Source organism: Diuraphis noxia, unplaced genomic scaffold (genome assembly GCF_037042655.1).
Source record: "Diuraphis noxia isolate RWA-SAM2 unplaced genomic scaffold, SU_Dnox_SAM2 contig0001, whole genome shotgun sequence".
Taxonomy (NCBI): domain Eukaryota; kingdom Metazoa; phylum Arthropoda; class Insecta; order Hemiptera; family Aphididae; genus Diuraphis; species Diuraphis noxia.
The window spans coordinates 13,410,737-13,435,001 of NW_028301711.1; the positions used below are offsets into that span (position 1 = coordinate 13,410,737).

Genomic DNA, 24,265 nt, shown 5'->3' on the forward strand with positions numbered 1-24,265 from the left:
TCACAGTTGCTTGAATGTTTTTAATTGTTTGATTACGTTTTCGTTTCTGTGATGCCGACGATTAATCACAACTCTCAAGTGACGAGTGCTTGACAAACATGTACAACTAATCCATGAAAAAATAGAACTGCTCAGCACAAAGCATCACGCCATCACAGAACTTACTCACAAGAACGGAGTTTAATATTGTTAGTGCTTATCACGACTTTTCGACAAAAATGAAAAATGAATACTTTAACCTGAGTATCACACACATGTCCCAGCGTCACTTTTGTCTACAAAAGACGATCGATTTTCCTGACGTGGCCCTTTTAGTATGAATAAATTCCACCGGAAGCGCCACATATCCGTCACCCGAAGCCTTACTATTTGGTTTTTAGTTTTTACTACCGTACGGAGTGCCAACACGTCGATAAGAGGTGGTGGGGAGTGGTGGCCCGGACGGTGGCCACCCGCAATATTTACAAGCCACCCCGTTATATTGACATATTTGTTGAAGCAGTCGTTACCGTAAAGTATAACAGTAAAATATATTGGCCCCTGAGAGTTCTAGGATGTTGTTATTTTAGCCATAAAACGTTTGGTCCCTGGGATTTTAGATCAGTCAAATTGAAATCAATGTTTTTTTTTTTCTTAAATTTAAAATCTATTATTATAAAATGTAAATTTGTATAATTGTTAAATTAAAAATTATTTTAATTCATTTTCCACCATCAAAATTTAAAAATAAATACATACATAATATGTATAAAACTAATAACACATTAACAATTCAAATATGTAGACTAAGTGGCGTATATTGTATATAAGGGGGCTGGGTGGGCTGCAGCTCTTCCCGAAATTACAGTCGTAATTGTTAAATGATTAGTACATAATATATATTGTAAAATGCTACTTAAATCAATATGAGTGTATGGTATACAGCTCTCAGGATCAGCAAACCTACTAATATCAATAAGGTATAAACCTTTCAATCCAAAGCTCTACGTTTCCAATTACACACTCCATCACGACCTCTCCATGCCCTTTGTTGCAGACGTGGCTAAAACACAATTCATAAGATTCCATAACCGCTTCTTAAACCACAGAACCCCTCTCATGCGTGATATATCTTCCTTGACTATCCCTGGAAATCCTCCCAAACAGCTAAAGCGCAAGTGGTGTAGAAACATACTGACAAAACTAATTCAATCTTAATATTCTTGTTTTTTTTTTTTATTGTTGTACCTCCACTGGGAGGCTACTACGTTCTATTTTCTCTATCTATTTGTTTACTTTTTTTTTATTACTATCGATTACTTCCTCAGTTGTTCTTATTATTCTTTTTTGCTACAGATTGAATAAAACATAGTAAAACAAAAATAAAATATGTAGGTAGTAGGTAGTTTCTAAATGCTAGATCAGGGCCCGAGTCTTCAACCGTGGCCCGCGATCGCATTTTAAATTTAGCATGTTATTGCGAATATTGGAAATATGAAATATAAAAAATTTGTGATTAAAAAATTTTTTTATCTATATATGTTTTAATAATAATAATAATTTGTAATTTTAAATGTACCTACCTAATTTTAAAAATTTTAATAATAAAACTGAATTTTTATATAAAATACATGTTTTTAGGAATGCAGCCCGCAAGATTTAAAAAAATAATATAAGGCCGCTGCATAAAAAGGTTGAAGACTCCTGTGATAGATAATTTATTAGTTACTATATATTATAGTCCACCTAGAAAATTTCTTCAATATATGCCACTGTATGTAGTTACCTTCATTTAACATTTATACAACTAGGTATTTTTTATGTTTTGATATTATAATCAGGTCATTATTTATTTAAAATTTCAAATAATTACCTAAACCTAATTTGCATAAAAAATAAAATTGTAGAACCATATACTATGACAAACTGCCTATGGTAAAGTGTTGACTTGTTCCACTTTAATATTTTGATACATAGAAAATAACTTTTCAGTGTTTATTGAAATTGATGTGGTGTATTTCATGCATAGATAATTATCTACTATTTTAGCTTAAAAGCTCTTAAATTCTCATTGTTGCTTGTCTTTCCAATTAAAATTAATACTTGGTTGATTCAATTATTCAGTTATATTGATGGCTCAACTTATAAGTGTGTAGCTTAATACAAATACAATTATTATGATCAATTGATAATAAAACTCAAAATATGTATATTTATTTTTTAATGATTGAGAAAACAAAATTAATGTTAACCCATATAACTCATAATTGAATAAAATACAACTTTGTGAAAATGGTGAAATATTTTTATTTCATTATTATAATATAGGTAGGTATTAAACAATAAACATATTAAGCAATTTACAACTATTTAAACTACAAAGAACCAAAATTCACCCAAGTTCTTGTATAAAAATCTAATAATGTGTTATTCAACAGAAGGTTAGGTTAAAGTTAGGTTAGCAAAAGCAATCTAACTGGACGTAACTGTTGTCTGTTTAATTGATATTACATTATCAGATTATCTGCTGAATCTTGTGTGGTTTTAATTTTATCATCATAAATAAAATAATAATAATAATCATTATTAACTTTCTCTCATTTAAAATATGCCTTAAATTATTGTTGTATATAGTATATTTAAGTTAAAAAAATTTTATATCTTCTACAATATTTATTTCAATGTAGTTAACTGAATTAAAAATATTATTTATACTATACATTTAAAAATAAAATTTAAATTCAAATTTTAAATAGAAAACTATTAAATATAATCTTTTTTCACCTGTGCGGTTATTAACTTATAAACAATATACACCTATATTATTTTGTACTTTTAAGTATTTTCAATGAATCTATTTAAATAATTAACAAATAAACTGTAAACTTTAAACTTTGAATAGGAAACTTTTTTTTCTTATAAAAATAGAAATCAATAATTTTATGTAACCCAACATTCACATAACTTAGAAATAATGATGAAGAATTAGTTAAATCATTTTTAAAATACTTTCAAACTAACTGTTTAATATTTTTTTATGCATAGGTAATTCCTATTTGTGTACAAATTTAATTTAATTAACTAATAATATGCCCGATGGCTAAAAATACATTTTAATGTTTTTTATAGTATGTCTTGACTGCACTCAAAATTTGACAAAAAATATTGAAATTGAATTATATATTTATCATAATATTTAATCTATCAATATCATTATATAAGTTATATGTTTAAAGTTAAATCAGCAAAATAAGATAAATTTTTAAATTTATTATTACTTTTTTCGTGACTATAATTTTATTAATATGGCTAAAGTATGACTTTTTACAATATTTATTTATACAATTCTATGACAAGTCTTAATAAGTGTAAGTAAGGCAGCTTTTATGAATGGGAGACTGAAAAAAACATAATAACACAAATAATACACAAACTCAAAAAAAACTATTCCAAATTTAATTTAATCCTAAATACCTAAACATGCCTATACCATGTCTTGTAAATTTAATTGAGGAAATAATATTAATGAATCTAAACAATGAAATGAAATGTGCTTATATTAGTAAGTACCTACATGAAAAACTATGTAAAACTTTGTAAGACAAATTAGGTGCATATATTTTTTTTAAATAATTATTAATTCAATAATATGATTATTTTAATTTTGAATAATATGTATTCTAACGAGAGCACACTTTTAAAGTTTAATGTACTTACCTAATATTTTTTGTAAAATAAAAGTGATAAATATTTTTAACCAAATTTCAATTAAATACAAACGAAAAAATACAGTTATAATTTAAAATATATTTTAATCAATGGAAAAGAATAGGTTTTCCAAAAACGGATTTATTCCGTAAAAATTGGATAATTTCTAAAAGGAAGAAAACACTATTAAACAAGAAACACGCACGGGCGAACTCGCGAGAACATAGTGCATGTCGCCACAAACTGATAAAATTAAAAACTATCTAATGAAAACTATTCAATGATTTCCTAATAACTGATGCCAGGACTCAATAAAATGTTGTGTGAACTAATTTAGTCCATTTAACAAATTTGAAGAGGGGTTATAATTTGTCGGCAATTTTTATCCCATTTTTAGTATTTGAATAATTTCGTTTCTTTAATATTAAAGTTTTATTTAAGTTTTCTCCTATTAATTATCCAACTATGTAAAATACAAGTGTAGGTGTGATTTAAAATATCCTATAGTTTTAAATAATGAAACTGGGATACCTATATAGATTGTGTTACTGTTGTTGAGTTATTCAAAGATCAGTTAATTTAGAAACAATAACAAACCACCGACATTTCATGTATTGTATTATAACACCTATTATTTTTATTTTAGAATATATTTACAATAGTCAAAAACATATATTAACTTTAACATGTATAACTTTTACAAAAAACAACAGCCAGTACAATACTGCTAGAGAGAGACCAGTCAATACAAAAAACAGTGCTACCACAACATCTCCCTTTTTTTTTTACAAAGAAAAATGTAATACAATATAAACATAATTATTAATTATACAATATAATATATAATATTAATATAATATTAATTTATAATATTAATATATAATATTACAGTGACTAATGCTTAATTATTAACACATTTTTTTTTTTTTTTAAATTTATTATTAAGACTTAGATCTAGAAGGTGCACTCACAACTCTTCCACTCCGAGTCGTTGTGCCTTTAACATTTTGAAACACTCTTAACTCATCTTTGTTTTCATCACTCATATAGTCCTTTATACTATCATCAGATATAATACTTCCTTGTTCAGAACTTCTATTTAAATTATTATCTTCTCTTTCAACATTTACATTATCACATCTTCCTCAGACTTATCAGCCTGGGTGTTATTATTTAGCTTATCATCCTCAAAACTAGTTCTAGGTTTAATAAACTGACTATTCCTCCTCAATGTTTGTCTTTTATTTTTAATTTTAACTAAGTATGATCTAGGCTGCTGTAGCTTTTTAATTATAACTGCTTCTAACCATTCTTTGCTAAACTTATCTTGACACCATACCAACTGACCTGCAGTGAAATTTACTCCTTGTTTAGCATTCCTATTATACCATTTTTTCTGTTGATCTTTATAGTTAATATTATTCTCTATTGGCTTCACTATTTTAGGAATATAGTTACCACTATTAACCCACACCAGTTTGGTCCTTAATTCTCTACTCTGTAGCATTTGAGCTGGAGAAAAACTTAAACCTGGAATTGGTGTGTTTCTATAATTTAGCAAATATAACTCAAAATCTGTTTTGGTAAAATCAGACTTTTTAAGCATAGATTTGGCTAAGCCAACACCCTTTTCCGCTAATCCATTTCCCCTAGGGTTATTTGGACTAGATGTTATTATCTCAAAAGACCAACTTTTAGCAAAATTTTTAAATTGTAAACTGTTAAAAGGGTTATTGTCACTAACTGTCTGCTCTGGTATACCAAATGCACTAAAAATTTTCTTTAACTCATTTATCACACTTTCTGCCGTCTTATCTCTCATCAATTTAACTTCTAGCCAACGAGAGTAGTAATCATACAAAATCAAATATATTTTACCCTGGTGTTCAGCTATATCCATAGCTATTTTCATAAAAGGCGTATCTGGTATTACATGATTTAGCATAGGTTCCTTGCAACTGGTGCTATATTTTGACACACATTGCAGGCATTAATACAATTTTCTGTATAAGATTTCATCCCTGGCCAATAGTAGAAATTTCTTGCTTTTAAATAAGTCTTATTCGATCCTAAGTGTGTTTCATGCAATAACTCTACTATCCACTTTCTAAGTACTCTGGGTACTACAACTCTAGTTCCAAAAAATATGATATCATTTTCTACCAACATTTCTGATCTGTTGTAAACAAAAAATTTTTTAGTTCCGGATTTTCATTTTTCCGATGTTTATAATTAACCCAACCTTCCTGATAATTTTTTAATACTACACTTAAAATATCATCTTTCTTTGTTTCACTTCTAAGTTCCTCTAACCACCTCTCAGTTATTCTTACCTCATGTGCATTGAGTGTACTACATCATTAATTTCACTGTCTTCCTCCACCCTCTTATTTATAATATTTCTACTCAGCAGATCAGCAATATACATAAATTTCCCTGGTAGATATTTAAGATTGAATGTATACATGGCTAATTTTAATTTTAATCTTTTGATTCTATTATTGTGAATTTGATTTAACTGTTTCTTAATAATTGAGACCAATGGTAAATGATCAGTATAGATAACTGTATCCTTTTTACCATAAATATAGTTATGAAACTTTTTACACGACTCAGAAACTGCTAAAAATTCCTTTTCAATTTGAGCCCAAGACTCTTCTCTGTATCAGTTAAAGAACGAGAAAAATATGATAATGGTTTTTTATGTTGCAAAAGACAACAACCTATTGCATCCTGTGATGCATCACACTGTATCTCTAATGGAAATTTGGGGTCAAATGTATTTAATACTGTGACTTCTGCAATAAGCTTCTTTATATTATTAAAAGAGTCCTCATGAGCCCCATTCCAATCCCAAATCACATCTTTCGTTAACAGCTCTCTAAGGGAACTTGAATTTCTGCTAAGTTTGGAATAAATTCTCTGATATAATTTATGATTCCTAATATCATCTGCAATTCTTTTTTATTATTTGGTTTTTTTAAATTAATTATTGATTCTATTCGATCTTTGTCTGGCTTAATCCCTTCCTGATTAAAAAGAAAACCAATATATTTTACTTCTTTTAAATTTAACTGCAACTTATTCACATTAAATTTAATGTTTAACAATCTTGCCCGCTCAATTACTTTACCTAATAATATGTCATGCTCAACCTTAGTTTGAGCACAAACAAGCAAGTCATCAAAGTACAACACAATCCCTTTGATATCACCAAAATACCTATTTTGAAAAATTTCAGGAGCTGATGATACTCCAAATGGTAATCTTTTAAATTTAAAAATTCCAAATGGTGTACTAAAACAAAACAAGATACTAGATGCATCATCTAAGACAATATGATAAAAACCACTTTTAACATCTAAAACACTGACAATTTTTTTATTTGTAAGTTCTATTTTAATCTCCTCTAACGATGGTATCTGATATACCTCTCTCACAATATATTTATTTAGCTCAGAAGGGTCTAAGCATATGCGCAAAGTTTTATCTCGTTTTTCAACTACTACCATGTTACTAACCCACTCACAAGGCTCATTGACTTCTGTTATAATATTTTGACCAACTAAATCATTTAATGTTTCTCTCAATTTATCTTTTATAGCATAAGGTACCCTTCTGGCAGGGCATATTTTAGGTACAGCTTCTTTACTCAACTTAATGACTACCTGGTCTGGAAACGAACCCATTCCAGTAAACACTTCAATATTTTTATTTACAAATCTTTTCTTTTCCTTATCCACCAAACATTCTAATTTACTAATATTTCCAATGTATTTTAACTTTCTACTGTCAGTCAATCCCAACATTAGTTTAGCTGGTGTATCAACTACACAAACTCAGTCTTTATTTTAATTTTATCGTTTGCCAAATTCACAATAACCTTACCTTAATAATAAAACCTCCAAACGCCTCAATTTTTAAATTACAAACTATTGGTTTTAACTTCAGTTTTTTAGACAAAGATAATGACATAACATTAATCTCTGCCCCTGTATTTATTTAATACTAATTTCACTATTATTTATTTCAACCTTTTCAAACCAACTACTACCGTTTACTTCTAATAAAATCAAAACAACAAATTTATCTATTTCAATCTCACTTTTATCAATATTATGTACTTGATTATTTTTCTCATAGCTAACACTCTTAGCATTACAGCATTTAGCAAAATGATTCAATTTATGACAATATTTACCAAAAGCAAAACACTCATTAATTTTGTGAGTCATCCCACACCTCTTGCAATTTTGAATTACTTTAACTTGCATCTGCTTTGATTTGTCTCCTTCAGTAAAGCGACTCTCATTTTCTTGATTTTTAGATGCTGCTTTGAAACGATTGTTCATTTTATGATTTTGTCCAGATCCCCGATGACTTTTTTGATCTCCACTAGACATAACATGTACTTCTTTTGAATCACTTTGAAGCAGTTGTCTGTTCAACTCCGCCTGCTCCATTGCTTGGCACAGTTTTACTATTTTGTCCAGTTCTATGTTTTCCCTCAGTAGCCGGGCTTGTAGTTCCTTGTTACTCAACCCAATAATTACCTGAGTACGCAGTAGCTTGCTCTCCAATGCATCAAACGAACATGTAGCCACCAGTGCTTTAAGATCAGTATAAAACTGATCAAAAGTTTCATTTTCCAATTGCTTTCTTGGAAAGAAACGAAAATGTTCCATAACCTCATTCTTCTCGGGAATGCAATATTCCTCGAAAGCCTTTAAGACATCTTCAGCTGTTTTCGGTTTTAATTTAAAAGTATTGTACAACCTGAGTGCTTCAGGACCAACTAAATTCAATACTCTGGCGATTTTAATTTTTTCATCCTTCACATCAGTCTCCGTTGCTGTAAAGTAAATATCCACTTCCTGTCTAAAAGTCTGAAGTTCTCTTCTAGGTTACCTTCCAATCTGAGGTGATCAGGCTTATTAAACTCATTCGCCATTTTATCTTTAATTATCCGACCGATCCTAATACATCAATTAATTATTCGATTGCGCCATGCTGTGTACTTCTAAGATCAGTTAATTCAGAAACAATAACAAACCACCGACATTTCATGTATTGTATTATAACACCTATTATTTTAATTTTAAATAGTCAAATTACAATAGTAAAAAACATAGATTAACTTTAACATGTATTACTCTTACAAAAAACAACAGCCAGTACAATACTGCTAGAGAGAGACCAGTCAATACAAAAAACAGTGCTACCACAACAACTGTCATATATTATTATACTGCAAATGTTGCGTAATTTTTTTTTACCGTATTATTTCATATGCCCTGATATGGTCTTAATGTGTATATTATGTACGTGGGCTAGGTTTTTCGTCATTCAATAACTTGATATAATAGTTCGTTGTTTTTGTATCTATTTAAAAAGGAATACGTATAACTTTATAAGTTCTTTGATAACACTTTTTATCAAAAATATATGTTTTCTTTTGCTTGTTTGTTTTTTTTTTTCAAAAAATTTGCTTCTACCTATTGGAAATATGTATATTTAATAATATTATGAGCTATAAGTTGGTTTAATCCATTTAAATAAGTGGGTTAAATTTTGGGGGAGTGCATATAATATTCATATTAATCATAAAATAAATTTCCTTTTAAAATGTATTTCGTTAAGACCAAGGTAACCTTAGAACCCTACTACCATTTTACCGTAGTAGTAATACTTTTAATGATTCCGATTTATATAAAGTATGTTAATTTTTTACCAGCTCATTATTAGCATTGAGGATTATAGCGTAATCTCGTAAGCACGATCAAAGATATAATGATTGCATGCCCAACGAGTTTTGAATTGTCGTCACCATAATTATTACTCATGATAAATTGATAAAAACTTTTCTGTAGCACTCGTAAACTACGTGGTGGAATATTTTTGCTCTTTTTTATAATATTATTGTAATCTCAATTCCATAGGCGTGCGTACGGGATGGGCCATGGCCACTCCTGCGAGCAGAACTGTACTCGCTATACATATGTTATTATCTGATAATTTTTTATCATAAAACTTAAATAATACAATTGCAAATTAAAATGTTCAGTGATAATAATTAGTTAAGCACCAACATTGGAAAATGGAAAAAATGGATTTATAAAATATCTTATGTGACACTTAAATGCCATTGATCGTCGGTTAACTATTAAAATATCTTTCTAATTGTGCCCGTAAGAACAAAAATATTTTCGTACGTGTTAATAATGGCTCTTGTATGGGTGTATTGTGTATGTGAACTTTCATATAATGAGCTAACATAATGACACCGGGCGACGGTGACGAAAAACGGGCGCACGCACCTGTTCATGAATCTTTGGTATCTATCCCTAAACACAATTTTACTCTACCTTCTAGCTCAGCATACGAATTTCGCTTTACTGATCGTATTAAACGGATACTTGATTTTAATAATAATTATCTTTTTTTATTATTTTAATGGATATTTCTTGTATAACCCGGCGAAAATAAAACATACTTATAGTTGTCCAATTATAATTATAGAGTTATAGAGTTATGCAGCTTTGTTCCCGTAAGAAATGTTTCAATTATAACGTGATATCACATTCATTTCATATATCATCAGGCAACTATTAAAATAACAGTTTAAACGTGTCCGTAAGTACCTACAAAAAGATTTTAAAACGTGTCGAAAATGAATCTTGCATGCCTTTATTTGTACTATGCAATGTACTAAAGAACGTCTAATACAAAGTCCGCTGGCGGTGGTGACGAGGAACGGGCGCGAGCGTCCTGTTCATGAATTCCTGGTACCTGTTCGTAATTACAATTTTACCTTACTTTCTAGTTTTGCATACAGAACGCGCTACACCAATTGAATGAAATATAAGAAAGAGAAAACAATCGTCTTTCGACAATAGGACATTTTTTTCCCTCCCCTTGACAGTTATATAATATTTATATTTTTAATAATAAGAAGAATTAATAAAAATTTTGATTGCACATTAAATTATAATTCCTAAATATTGTGTTTAAAAACTTAATACGATTGATACAACACCACCACCAACGCGTAAAAAATCTTGTTATGGAGAGCCATTGGCAGCTATGCAGCTCTGTTCCCGTAAGAAATATTTCAATTACAACGTGATATCACTTTTATATATATTATATTATATTAATATTGTATACTAGCTGATCCCGTGCACTTCGTTACCTGTTAAATGTGCCATCTCCATATGACTCAAACTTTATTCAATTTTATTTGTTATTTAATTTAATTTGTATCACCTCCCCGTCACCGTACTCGTCCTGTCAGGGCAAAAAATTCTCCTGAACAGAACCGTCACCCTGGTGATAGAGCGGTGTGAATAAAAAATAATTAAATATAACATATATAAGCATTTAAAAGTAAGTAATCGCTTTATTGTTAATCATGTCAATCATAATTATTAACAAAAATCAGTTTTATTTTCATTGTAGTGCTTTGTGATATACGATGTTTTTTGTTTGATTACCTTGCATAGACAAACAAATCTGATGGTTTCCCAACACGGAAACAGGCAACATACAATTGACCATGTGAGAAACATGGGTTTCCAGATTAATACCACAAACACTTAATGATTGCCCCTGGCATCTGTTCCTATTCCTGAAACCAATGAGTACAATGGCTCTGATGGTGGATCCAATGGTATCAATTTCACTTTACCATTTGCGCAACACAATCCATTTGCTTCGTTTTTGTATTTCAAAGCCTTACAATATGAGCAAACCTAGTTCATAGAACCAATAACAACACAGTGGTAGTTACTGTAGTCAATGGACACATCGTAACTGAAAGCAGCTTGATTCAAGCTTTCGCGATTATTAGTTGAATGTCGCGCTCGCGTTTCACACGTTTGTGATATCCGAATTCTTTCACGTTCTTGTGCACTTTGGTTAGATCGGTAATTACCTTGGTTTGTAGCATTTCGGGTTTTTCTACCTAAATTGCTTCGTCGTATAGGAGGCATATCAAATATAAATTATTGTGTCACATGCAATAATTAGTGATCATAGGTAACTTAACACCCTGCACAAAACACGATATACGAATTTAATTCGTGTATCAGTTGACAAAAGCAAACTCAGTAGAGTAGGACAAAAAATCCAAGAAAAACAACACTTACGATATATTGACAGTTTGTTGATGTTTCAATTTTCAACTTTTTTAGTAAAAATGTACGTCTTTAAATAATATAAATAGACGAATAATGAATAAAAAATGTAATGGCATTGTAAATTGTTCATCTACCAAATCATTATAATTTTAATAGTTCATTAACAGAGAGCTCACAAATAATCGACCACCGTAGATGATGTTTTTGATCAGTGATTACATTGCCATGGAGACGATCAATATTATATTATCCATATTATGGTAAGGGCTGTTTTAAAAAAGAAAAGGTCTGTTTTTAGTGTCTTCCCGGCAATTATTCGAATTTTTCTCGCTGTAAAAACCATTCTTGGACTTCAACGAACATTAAAAAAAAAAATAATAATTGGCCAAATTCGTCCATGCGTTGTTGAGTTATGCGTTTACCAACACATTTTGCGATTCATTTTTATATTATAGATATAGATCGTCGGGCAACTATTAAAACGACCATAACACAAAGAACGTGGGCGGCGGCGGCGATGAGGAACAGGCGCGCGCGTTCTATTCATGATTATGAATTCCTGATACCGATTCGTAAATACAATTTCACTCTACTAAGCCCATGAAAAAACCACACATATTTCAAGATGGTCGTTCGTCTTATACCTAAAAAAAAAAAATGGGCTATTGTCGAGAGAAAATTGTTTTCTCTTTCTTTTATGTCATTCGATTGGTGTAGTGTGGTTCCGTATGCAAACCTAGAAAGTTGTGTTCACGAATAGGTACCAGGGATTTATGAACAGGGCTCGCGCACCTGCGGTCGTTGTGTAATAGTCGTAAATGATTACAGTACTCCCTCGTTAACACGAACTCGGTTAACACAAATTATTGGATAACGCGAACAGGTTTTTCGGTTCCGAGAAAGATCTCTATACTATAAGATAGGGTTTTTTTTATTTCCTCGGTTTATACGAATTATTTCGGTTAACACGAAACTCGAACAAATTTTAGGTACCATATTGTCGTTTTGTTAATTAACACGAATAGAAAAATGTCAATCTGTACATATGTATGTATCTATTTTCGTTTTATTACCCGTATAGTCGTTAAAATTACAAAAAAATGTTTAGAAACAAATTTGTACTTATAGTTATTTTACTGAAAAAGCATTCTTATATTTTTTCTGTAAAATTATTATTTATTATAGAAAATATCAAAAACTAAAAATATTTTAGTAATACGTTGATATTAAATTTTTCATTATTTTTGACGATAAACAACATAATTTACTTTATTTTCTCGATAAACTATACTATTTTTGTTTGGAATGTATATTATGCGTAGTTTTTTTGATCTACAATATATAAATAGTGTACCATTTCACATGATAAAACCGAACAAATCTTAATTTTAAATCGATAAGATAAGATAATTATCCCTCGGTTCTAATAAGTAATAGGTAACCATATTTTTGAATCTTAATGACAGTTAACCATCCACGGTGAAATTGATTTCACGTCTTTTGTGTGCTTTATTATATGCTCTATTATTTTTAAATATGCCGAATCGAAATATATATTTAATTAATTCGGTAAAAAATCAAATAACGGGTAGTAAATTACCATCTAAAAAGGATTGTTTAAGTGTTTTATTTTATAATATGCGGTTTGTTAAATTAAACTTAAATGAGAGTATAAGTCTTGTGATTGATGAGTGCTTAATATATTGGAAAATAGCTCGACTTCCTACACATGATCCTTCATATTGTTCAAAACATTGAAAAAGTTGTATGATTTCTGGAGAACACTTGAAAAAAACAAAAGTAGAAATAGTGACCTACACAAACAGAGAAGACAAGATTTTATTAATGAGTTAAATGATTTGTTTGATATTGCACATGTAAATGCATTGTCAATTATAAAAATCAATGATGATAAAAAGTTTCTAACACTGCAAAGACAACGTGGTCGTCCAGGTTGTATGTTGGGTCTAGATCTAAAACTAGATGCTTTAGAAAAAAGAAAAGAAGCTCGAGTTCAAAACGAAAACAAATTGAGAGAACAAATGGTTGAAACTTACGAAGAATTTGAAACCGGTATGTAAAATTATTTTTTGTATAAATGATTAACGAAATATTATTTGCCTTTTTGCACTTATTCTTAATAGTAAACGTAGTAAAAATAATTTAATATGATTTACTTTAAATTGTACGATGTTTATATTTATATAATAATGTTTTTTTTTACTTTTATTTTTTTAGGAACAATCTCTTCTACAAGTTCAGAGAAAGAAATACAAGATGTGGATAATTTTGAAAATGAGACAATCGCAGGCCCGTCAAAGTGTAAGAGAGCAAGAAAGAATCTAATGACACCTCGTCTAACTTTTGCGTTAGATAAATGCAAAATAAGTGATCGCGACGCCATTCATATTATAACAGCCTGTATATAAGCTGCTTCACTAAATATAGATGATTTTGTTCTCAACCGATCTTCAATTAAAAGAGCTCGGGAAAATTTATCCCTAATGTGACTAACCCCTAGACTAAATCCCTAGTCTAACTGTCAACTGTCTGTGTTATGACTAACAACTTCGTTAAAGCAACATCTGAAAATGTGCCTAAAGTAGATATGTTTGCTATTAATAAGTATATTAGAACAAATAATTGTTTTAATGATCCTGAAATGAGAGGTTGTAAAGCACAAAAGTAAGTTTTCATTTTTATGTTACATAGGTACTAACTATTTTAAGACTAACAACACATACGGGTGTAGCACTGTAGCTTCCTCTTAACTTTTAAGTAAAATATTATGTATTACTAATACATGAGAAAGTTAGAAAGTTATGGAGATAATGCTGTATGATACATTGAGTTAGAACGTACCTACTGGGGATTTATGTCTATAGTGAAGGGACAAATGTGTCCAGAGCATAGAGTTCGTAACAAGAACTATCATGTGTCAGTTACAGTGGATGAATCTAAAGGGGAAGTTGTGGATATGCTCTGCTAAGATTGTCCTTAGGTTACATTATATTAAATATCTCTCCAATACACATTTTGTAAATTAACATTTTATAGGTGGTTGTAAACATGGTGTTGGCATATCTACAGATGACAGACGACAGTTTGAAATAAAACCAATAGTAAATTAATGATAATAAATAATAACATTTGCTGTACACTGATATTAAATGTTAAGTACCTATATAATCATCTTCTAGCCAATTATTGTATCCTAGATTATATTTTTGTCCACAGTATGACATTGATTTTGCCACTGAATTAGAAAAAAGCTGAACTGCCAATCTCACATTTTGTTTTTTTGAACTTGGCACATTGATATGACTTTCAGTTAATTTGTGGGCTAATTTCAAATCATTTGGACATAAATTTATAACTTTTTCAATTACATTTTTCCCAATTAACTTGTTATTTTCAAGTAGAAATCCACTAAAAATTACAGTTATTAGGAATAACATTGCCTTGGATACTTAAATATTTTTTTGTACCTTTTAATAAAATGATTCCTTGCCAACTTAATCAAATGTGGGGCATCAGAAAATATAAAAAATTTCTTTAATGTAATTGGGTGTTGAAAAAATGTTTGATCTAAAGAAATTCCCAATGCATTCCACAGAGTACGATTGGTCGGTCCCATATCATTAACCATGGCTACTACGTTAAATTCTATTTTAAATAATTCTTCAATGATACTTTTCAACAATTGTGGTGTCATTGGAGTGTCATACTTGTAAAATATAGGCTGCCTCCATTTACCAATAAGCCCTAAAATAATATTATCATTTATTTTTATAAGAATTATTTTAATACAATATGTTTTTCTTTAGCTCTATTTTACCTCTTACAAAAATAGTCTGGACTGTTTAATGAGGACCAATAAACTGTTTTTTTTTCTATCATAACACACTTTTTGCGACAAATATGTTTCATCAAAAGATAAAATATGTTTCATTCATAGATTTACCTGTATTAATATTTATTTTTTTATTTGTTTATGTATGTATGAAAAATAAATTTTTTGTTTATTAAAAAAAATTATTGTAATAAGTACCCTTATGTTTCATAATGTTTAGTACACTGTACAGAAGACCTTGATCTAAATTAAATGTTGAAGCCCAAATTCTTAGTGTGGAAAGACCTATTTACACATTATTAGGTATTATTATTTATTACTAAGGATTTAAATTATTATTTTAAAATTATTAATTGTTAGACTTAACCGGTAAAGGATACTTTTTTGACCTCTTAAATATCTATAAGCCTTTGGAGAAAGACTCCTAAGAGTAATGGCATTGGCAATGTTTTCTTCTGTCCATTTATACACTTTTTTTTTTGGGGTGTAGAATTTAATTAATTTGGGTAGTAAACATTCCTTACAAAAGACTATAACACTTTAACTCAAATTCCTCAGTCTTTTTAGCTTTACTAGGAATTGAACTTATTACACTCTTTTGTAATTCTACAGACTTCTTTAAAAACTTGTTTTCTTTTTTAATTTCTTCCAGAATTTGTATGTGTTGAAGTAATTGTTTAACTCTTAACCTATAATTAAAAATATTTAAGAAGTATTATGTATAATGTATTGGCAATTATTATTTAATACATATTTAATAATATACTTTACATATAAACTTCAGTTTGATCACTACCCTCATTTGTACTTTGTAGTACTATAAATATCTGCTTCCGTAACTGTCTCATCTTCTAATTTAGATGCAAATAATGTGCGTCTACAAGCGGACTGGGTTTTAGACATTTGTTTATAGGCTAATAAGAATCAATTAAATTTTAAACAAATAAATATTGTGTTATTATTATTGGTATGTGAATGCGATAATATTATAAAATTGGTACTTTGGAAGTAACTTGCAGTTGTATGTTTTCCAATTTATTTGATGCATTTGACTTTAAGGATGACATTTTATTTTCAACAGAAAACTGAAAATGAATAATTGAATTGATTATTTTAAATACCTACTTAATATAATATTACTGAATACATTATATACATAATATAGCCGCATTGGTAATATAATGTATACGTGTATAAGTAAATAATATTACCTATGTATGTAATATAAATAATAATAACAGCTAAATAATATATTCTTACAGATTGAGTGTCTTCGTAACTTAATGTTTCAACGCAAAATTGAGGATTTTTAATGCTTGGACTTCTATATTTTTGACTTGTATCAAATGTTTGCTAAATTTTTAAACATAAACAAATATACCAATTACCAGGTTTTTGGAGGGTATAACGTTTGGTTTAAGCGTCCGTTGACACTTTGGAGAATAACCAATGACTAATTGAATTAGTGGTTTAACATAATATGTGGTTTCAAAATGCAATGAACATACCCTAGCTAAACATATTTTGAATTACCTATTTACCTTTTTCTATAGAAATGAAACATATCATCATGTATAGGTTTGTAATATATATTATATATGCAGTCACTCTATAATATTAATTTTAATAGTGTGCATGTTTTTTTACCCCCTTTAACATTTATCTGATCTCCTTTTCCACATAAATCAATCCATCTCTTTTGTAACTCTGTATCTTTTGGAAGGCTAAAAAGACGTAGTGTGGGAATAGTTTATTTGGAATGCTTTACTACGACTACCACTCTTACAATCATTGACGGAACACAGAGGCATATTTAAAAAATATTAAATAAATAAAACTCAATTGTAGATTAATAATAAGAATTTATTATTAAAATGTATAACATTTCAATATTCAATTAATAAATGCAAATTGTACATATAAACAATAGATTATAATAAACAAATAATAATATAATAATAATATAATAAATAAAAATAAATAAATAATAATAATAATATTGATCTAGTTCCCACCTAAAATTATATTTCCTATTAATAACTTAAATATTATATTTTATTTTAAGTATATTGTCGTATATAATATAGTATATTTGGTGCTCTATAATCTTTATCCCGCCTGGCCGAGGTTCAAAATATTGGAGACAGGCTTACGTCATAATTCATGGAATAAAACCAACATTTTACGTTATCTTCCATGATATCAACGAGATGCGTATCACAGCATTAAAATAGTTGATTTTGACCATAGATAATAATATATACATGGATAGGACATACCATGTATTCAAGTGTGACCGAAGAGCATACTAGTTACCGAAATGGTTAATTAAAATTAAGGTGTGGTATCAACCATAGGTGATAACGATAACGCAATTTTTGGCGCACATCGAAGAGAAAAATCTGGATACTGATATTATTTATTATTTGTATTTTGCATTAAGTTGCTTATAAGTTATAACATGTTCGATAGTTTACATTTAATTGGTCAAAGAAATATTAAATAACTGTTAAAAAAATTATTGGTGTTTAAATAAAATTAATTTAGTGAACTTTTATCTAATTTTTGATTGTTCGTTCATTTTTTTTATTTCGTGAAACATTCTGATGTCCAAGTATTTGTATATCACTAAATTTGTTAACTTACTGGTCTCTATGAGTATTTTAAATAAATAATATTAATAAATAAATAAATAATGAATTTAGATGAAATTAATAATTGTATTGATTCAAAAATTGGCACAAACCAGATTGATAAAAATGTTATTTATCAAAAACCAGTATCTGTAACTGCATATCCATTTATATATTATCTATGATTTTGACAACATACCATGTTATTTAGCCATGCACAGAACAATATAAACCTGTTTCACGTTTGATGACCATTTCCCGCGTGAAATACCCTGGAATATGACGTCATGGTCAAAGCGCGGCAATATTTACGGATTCAAAAATGCTATGCTCCGCCTTTACCTTGATTCCGTAATAACTCAAGTACAACATTATATATACGTTTTTTTTCTTCACACATAAATTTAATTATTCATCATGAATAACTACCTTGCAAGTTTATTCAATATTTGAATTATGGTTCAGGTCCTAATTATGTTTTAATAATTCCAGACGGATACTGGTAATCCAAAGCACAACATGTGATATGGAAGTGTCACGATCACGTCTTATCTAACCACCCGGATTGGAAAGAGACGTACAGGGTGGTTCGACAACGATACTATTGGAAAGCTAAAAAAAACGACGTGAAGTTATATGTCGGTGCGTGTCACGTTTACGCATGCACGAAATCACTTAACTCGTGTCCGGTGGGCGGTGATCTACCGCTGTGGGTGGTAGGACAGGGCGGCGAGCATCCAGCGGACGCTACAGCAACAACCGCTGCCGACTAGTCGACGCCCACAGCCAATTTCACCATCACCACAGTCACCAAGTCCACGTCCCCGCCACTCGCCGGCAAGACAGCCGCAGAACCAAGCGGCCGCTGGTACGGCGAGTCGACCGAGCTTCGTGACACCGAGCGCGCCGGCGCCGGCACCAGAGGTTAAGAGGCGCAGCAAGCGAGGAACCGCAAAAAGTTCCAACAGCTGAGGGAGAAGAAGAGGGCTAGGGAGCGATCGGCAAGCCAACAGCAGCGGCTAGCCAAACAACCTGCGCACCCTTCGGGATCCGAAGACCGCCTGCAGTGGTCCATCGGAACCTACGTCGACGGTAACGATGGAGGTGGACGGACCAGCGCCCAAGAGTTTAAAACTCGAGGAGCAGGCACCATCCGCCAGCCATGAGCAGCCCAGCCAAAACGCGGATTCGCGCGACGCCGCCGATGACGCCTGGCTGGCGGCTCCAGGCCTGTCGTTGCAGGAGTTGTCGGAGACGGTGTATGACAACCCGTTCTACACTCCGGTGACGTCACACCACCACGACTAAGGGTCGCAAGACTACATCAAGCCATAGCGAGAGGTAGAACAAGCTGACCAGTACAAGTGTATACAAGTGTACCCTGTTTGGTGGTTTGGCGGGGGAGTATGACAAGGTACGCAGCTGCAGACAGTACAAAGTACAAGCACCGCCGCGACCGATCTACGACTTTATCAACCATCACCACAGGTGATACCGACGCGACACCGTTGACTCTCCCTCCACGCCGAAAAGGCTAAGCGGGACAGGAAGACTAGTCACGCCGGACGAGTACCGGTCGTCGACCATCAATAACTTTTCGTCCGACCGTCGATGAAACTCATGTACACACCGAACTACAACTTGTCAATTCGTGTATCCGATATACGCTTCTTTTGTACTCTTTTCCATCACTCTTTTGTACTCTGTGTCTTGTCAGAATAAACGATAGTGATACTGTGAACAAACCAAGTGTTTTTACCTAAACAACAACCAAGATCCGGTTCTCCAAGAGTAACAGCGATTCAACACTCGTACCACGTCGTAGCTGCATCAAATTTATTAACTTAAAAATCAGGAAACTTTAAAATTTTTCTGAAGAACTTGTAGTCACGTGTAGGCCACGCCCACTATAAACGTGTAACACTTTAAGTCCAATAACTTGGTTAATTTTAATTTTTAATAAAAATTTAAAAATATGGGTCTTTTTATTTACTGTCTGTAAGAGATTTAAGTAATAATAAAAAATATGTTCAGGTCCTAAATTAGGATCATATCTTTAAGTAACTAAAATATTTTCAAGCGTGTCTACAATGACTTGGAAGCACAACCTGTACTATATTATAATGCACGACTATTACACAACGATCGCAGGCACGCGTGTTCTGTTCATAAATCCCTGGCACCTATAAGTGAACACAATTTATTTTACGCAACCTCTAGCTCTGCATACAAAATTAACTTTACTGATTGTATTAAACTGATACTTGATTTAAATATTAATTATCTTTTTTTATTATTTTAATAATAGTAATTTTTGTTGTTCAAAGATATAAATATGGGTGTGGTTTATCATGTTATGAAAATATTTAGAATTTTATTCTGTTCAAATTAGACACGAGGAAAAAAAATTGTTTACAAAATAAATAATCAATGATTAAATTTAAGAAAAGAAAAGAACTTGAGATATTTGAGGTGGGGGAAATGTTTATCAATTTGATGTGATGATACCACCAATGACCAAAATTAGAATGTGGTAGAGGTGATTAATTTATCAAATGGTGACTTTCATTGCAACAGGCTATTTTACCGAACCTAATCTAACTAGTTAGTACGTAATCCATCAGGAATATCTCGATTTTCTTGGCCTTCCTCCTAGACAGTAATATTATATTTGTAGTTTAACTTTGACCTATAACCTGGAGAAAATAAAACATTCTTCTAGTTGTCCAATTATAATTATAGAGTTATAGAGTTATGCAGCTTTGTTCCCGCAAGAAATATTTCAATTATAATGTGATATCACATTCATTTCATAGATCATCAGGCAACTATTAAAATAACTGTTTAAACGTGTCCGTAAATACAAAAAGGTTTTAAAATGTGTCGAAAATGAATTTTGCATGCCTTTATGTGTACTATGCAATGTACTATAGAACGTCTAATACAAAGTCCGCTGGCGGTGGTGACGAGGAACGGGCGCGAGCGTCCTGTTCATGAATTCCTGGTACCTGTTCGTAATTACAATTTTACTTTACTTTCTAGTTTTGCATACAGAACGCGCTACACCAATTGAATGAAATAAAAGAAAGAGAAAACAATCGTCTTTCGACAATAGGACATTTTTTCCCCTCCCCTTTGACAGTTATAATTATTATATTTAATATTTATATTTTTAATAATAATAAGTATTAATAAAAATGTTGATTTCACTTTAAATTATAATTCCTAAATATTGTGTTTAAAAACTTAATACGATGGATACACCACCGCCTATTAAAATGACTTTAACACAATTTCCGCGGTCGTCACCGTCGACGACAAACAGGAGTGCGCGTCCTATTCATGAATTCCTGATACCTATTTGTAAATATAATTTTACTCTACTTTCTAGCTCTGAATTCTAAACGTACTACACCAATCGTATGACATAAAAGAAAGAGAAAATGCGTATTTTTTATCGCATGAGTAAACATTTCGGATGTGTGTGTGTGTTTTCTATGGGTTTTAGTGTTAGAACAATTCAAAAAAATATTAGAGACCCACAGATTTTCTACTCAGCAGCAGATTAATGGCACTACTCTACAATAAATGACAAAACAAGAAACAAGAAACACAAACGCGCACAGTTCAGTGATCATTGATCACAATCGCAATACACTTCAACACTTTTAAATAGTGAATTTGTTATTTCGACGAATTATTTCCATAAAATCTGAACTTGAAATAATCAAATGCATACAAAACAAACGTGTCTATGTGTTGCTGATTTTTTTTTAATTGTTCTAACAGCAAAAATTATGTTATCAAAAAAGAAAACACAACTCTGCATGGTAAATATAATAAATCAATATAATAAATGCCTTAAAACCTAAAAATCTCTTGTTGTTTGAGAGAAAATTATTCTCTGTCTTCATTTTCTTTTTTTACATACTATTTTACATACTAAATAAAATTTTTCTGAAGAACTTATCATTTAAAAAATGTCCATGGATTCCAAATGTAGATATGTTTTTAATAAGTAAGTTGGACCTTATCAAAAGCTTTTTGAAAGTCAGTGTAGATAGAATCTATTTGAACATGATCGTTTAAAGCTTTTAGTATGTTAGTTTGGTAAAGTAGAATATTGGTGGAGATTGACATTTTTGGTCTAAACCCATGTTGGTTTTTACATATGAGAGGAGAAACTATGGATAATTTTTTATCTTTTATGTCTTCGAATATTTTTAGAATAATAGATAGTTTAGAAATTGGTCTATAATTAGTAATATTATGTTTATCTCCTGTCTTATGAATGGGGGTCACAAATGATTTCTTCCAAGAATCCGGAAAACAGCCCAGGTTCAATGATTTATTTAAAATAAAATGTAGTGGTTTTACAAGTACATTACAAAACTGTTTTAAAAACATTGATGGTATACCATCGGGTCCTGTCCCTGCATGCGGATCCAAAGAAAATAAATAATCATAGATTTCATCAGGATTAATAGACCATGAACTTAAATTAATATGGTTATTATTTAAAGAAAGAGTGGATAACATTACAGCCTCGTCATAGTCTTAAAGAGCTATTTTCATAGACACTGGAAAAATAATCTGCAAATAACTTGACCGTTCAGAAGTATTACTTGAAGTCACTTTATTATATTTCATACAGTCTGGGTTATTATTTTTTGTTTTTTTTTTTAAAAGAATTTACATACTTCCAAAAAGGGTTTATACTTATTTGTAAATTATTTTCCAGATCTGAAATGTATTGGTCGTGACAGATTGTAATTAATTATTTACATTTTTTACGAAGTTGAGAAAATTCTATATAATTCACAGGAGAAGGAGATAGTTTATATTTTTGATGAGCACATTTCTTTTTAATTATAAGATTTCTGAGCTCCAGATTTGCCCACACTAGAGAATAATCATTATACATTTTTGTTTTCGGTACAAATAGATTAAATGAGTGATAAACAATCTCGTAAAAAGTATCAACTATTGCGTCAAGTCAAGATTCTTGTTAAGATTAAGACCAAAATCAATATTGGAAAGAAAAAAAGATATATCATTGAAATTAACCTTTTTAAAATTGAAAATATACGATGACTCATAAGAATCACTTACTGAGGAATATTTAAAATTAATTACAAAGTTTAAGGGAGGATGATATTTATCAATTGTATGCACCAGAGAATCAACCGATTGAGAGATAGACGTAAGTTCAGCATTCTCACTAAGCATTAAATAATCGAGTGTTCGGCTAAGACAATTTTTAATAATATTACATTGTTTTAAATTCAAAAAATGCATATAACTATTAAATATGATGTCACCAGAACTATGATTTCTGTGTATTTGGATCAACAGACCAGTCAAAATTACTTAAGTTAAAATCACCAACTATTACAAAATAATGTTCGGGAAATTTAAAATGTATAGACTCAATTATATCATACCTAGTGATTTGAATACATATCAGTTGATGTATATGGTGGTATATAAACACAACCAATTATAATTTTTATATTGTTAACTGTAAGTTTTAAAAATATTTGTTTGATTCCAACTACAGAAGGAACAGTTAATAATTCACAGATAATACTTTTATTTATAGTAATTAATACTCCCCCACCTCTAGTTTTTTCGAGACTTATAATCCTATAATTTCTGTATAAATTATAATTATTAAAACCTAGTTTGGCATCAAAAATGTTACTATAGTTAACCAAGTTTCATTTAAGCAAATAACATCATAATTAATATTGAATAAAGCATTACGTTAATAAGGAATTTTGGTTTAGTAGGCTAGGTACATTTTGGTAAAACATACCTATTACCTAATCAAAAAAAAATTACATCACGAGTTTATGGACGATCATTCTTGGAGACTATTGTTGGAATACCTCTTACGTATCTGATAATTAATTCGTTTCCGCTTCCCCCTTCACTTGATCTACGAGACTCCA

At 30.4% G+C, this 24,265-nt stretch overlaps 1 pseudogene; it reads right to left on the reverse strand.

The window, feature by feature from the left end:
• Positions 1-16,198: 16,198 nt before the first annotated feature.
• LOC149059793 (uncharacterized) lies at positions 16,199-17,489 on the reverse strand (annotated as a pseudogene).
• Between the last annotated feature and the right edge of the window lie 6,776 nt (positions 17,490-24,265).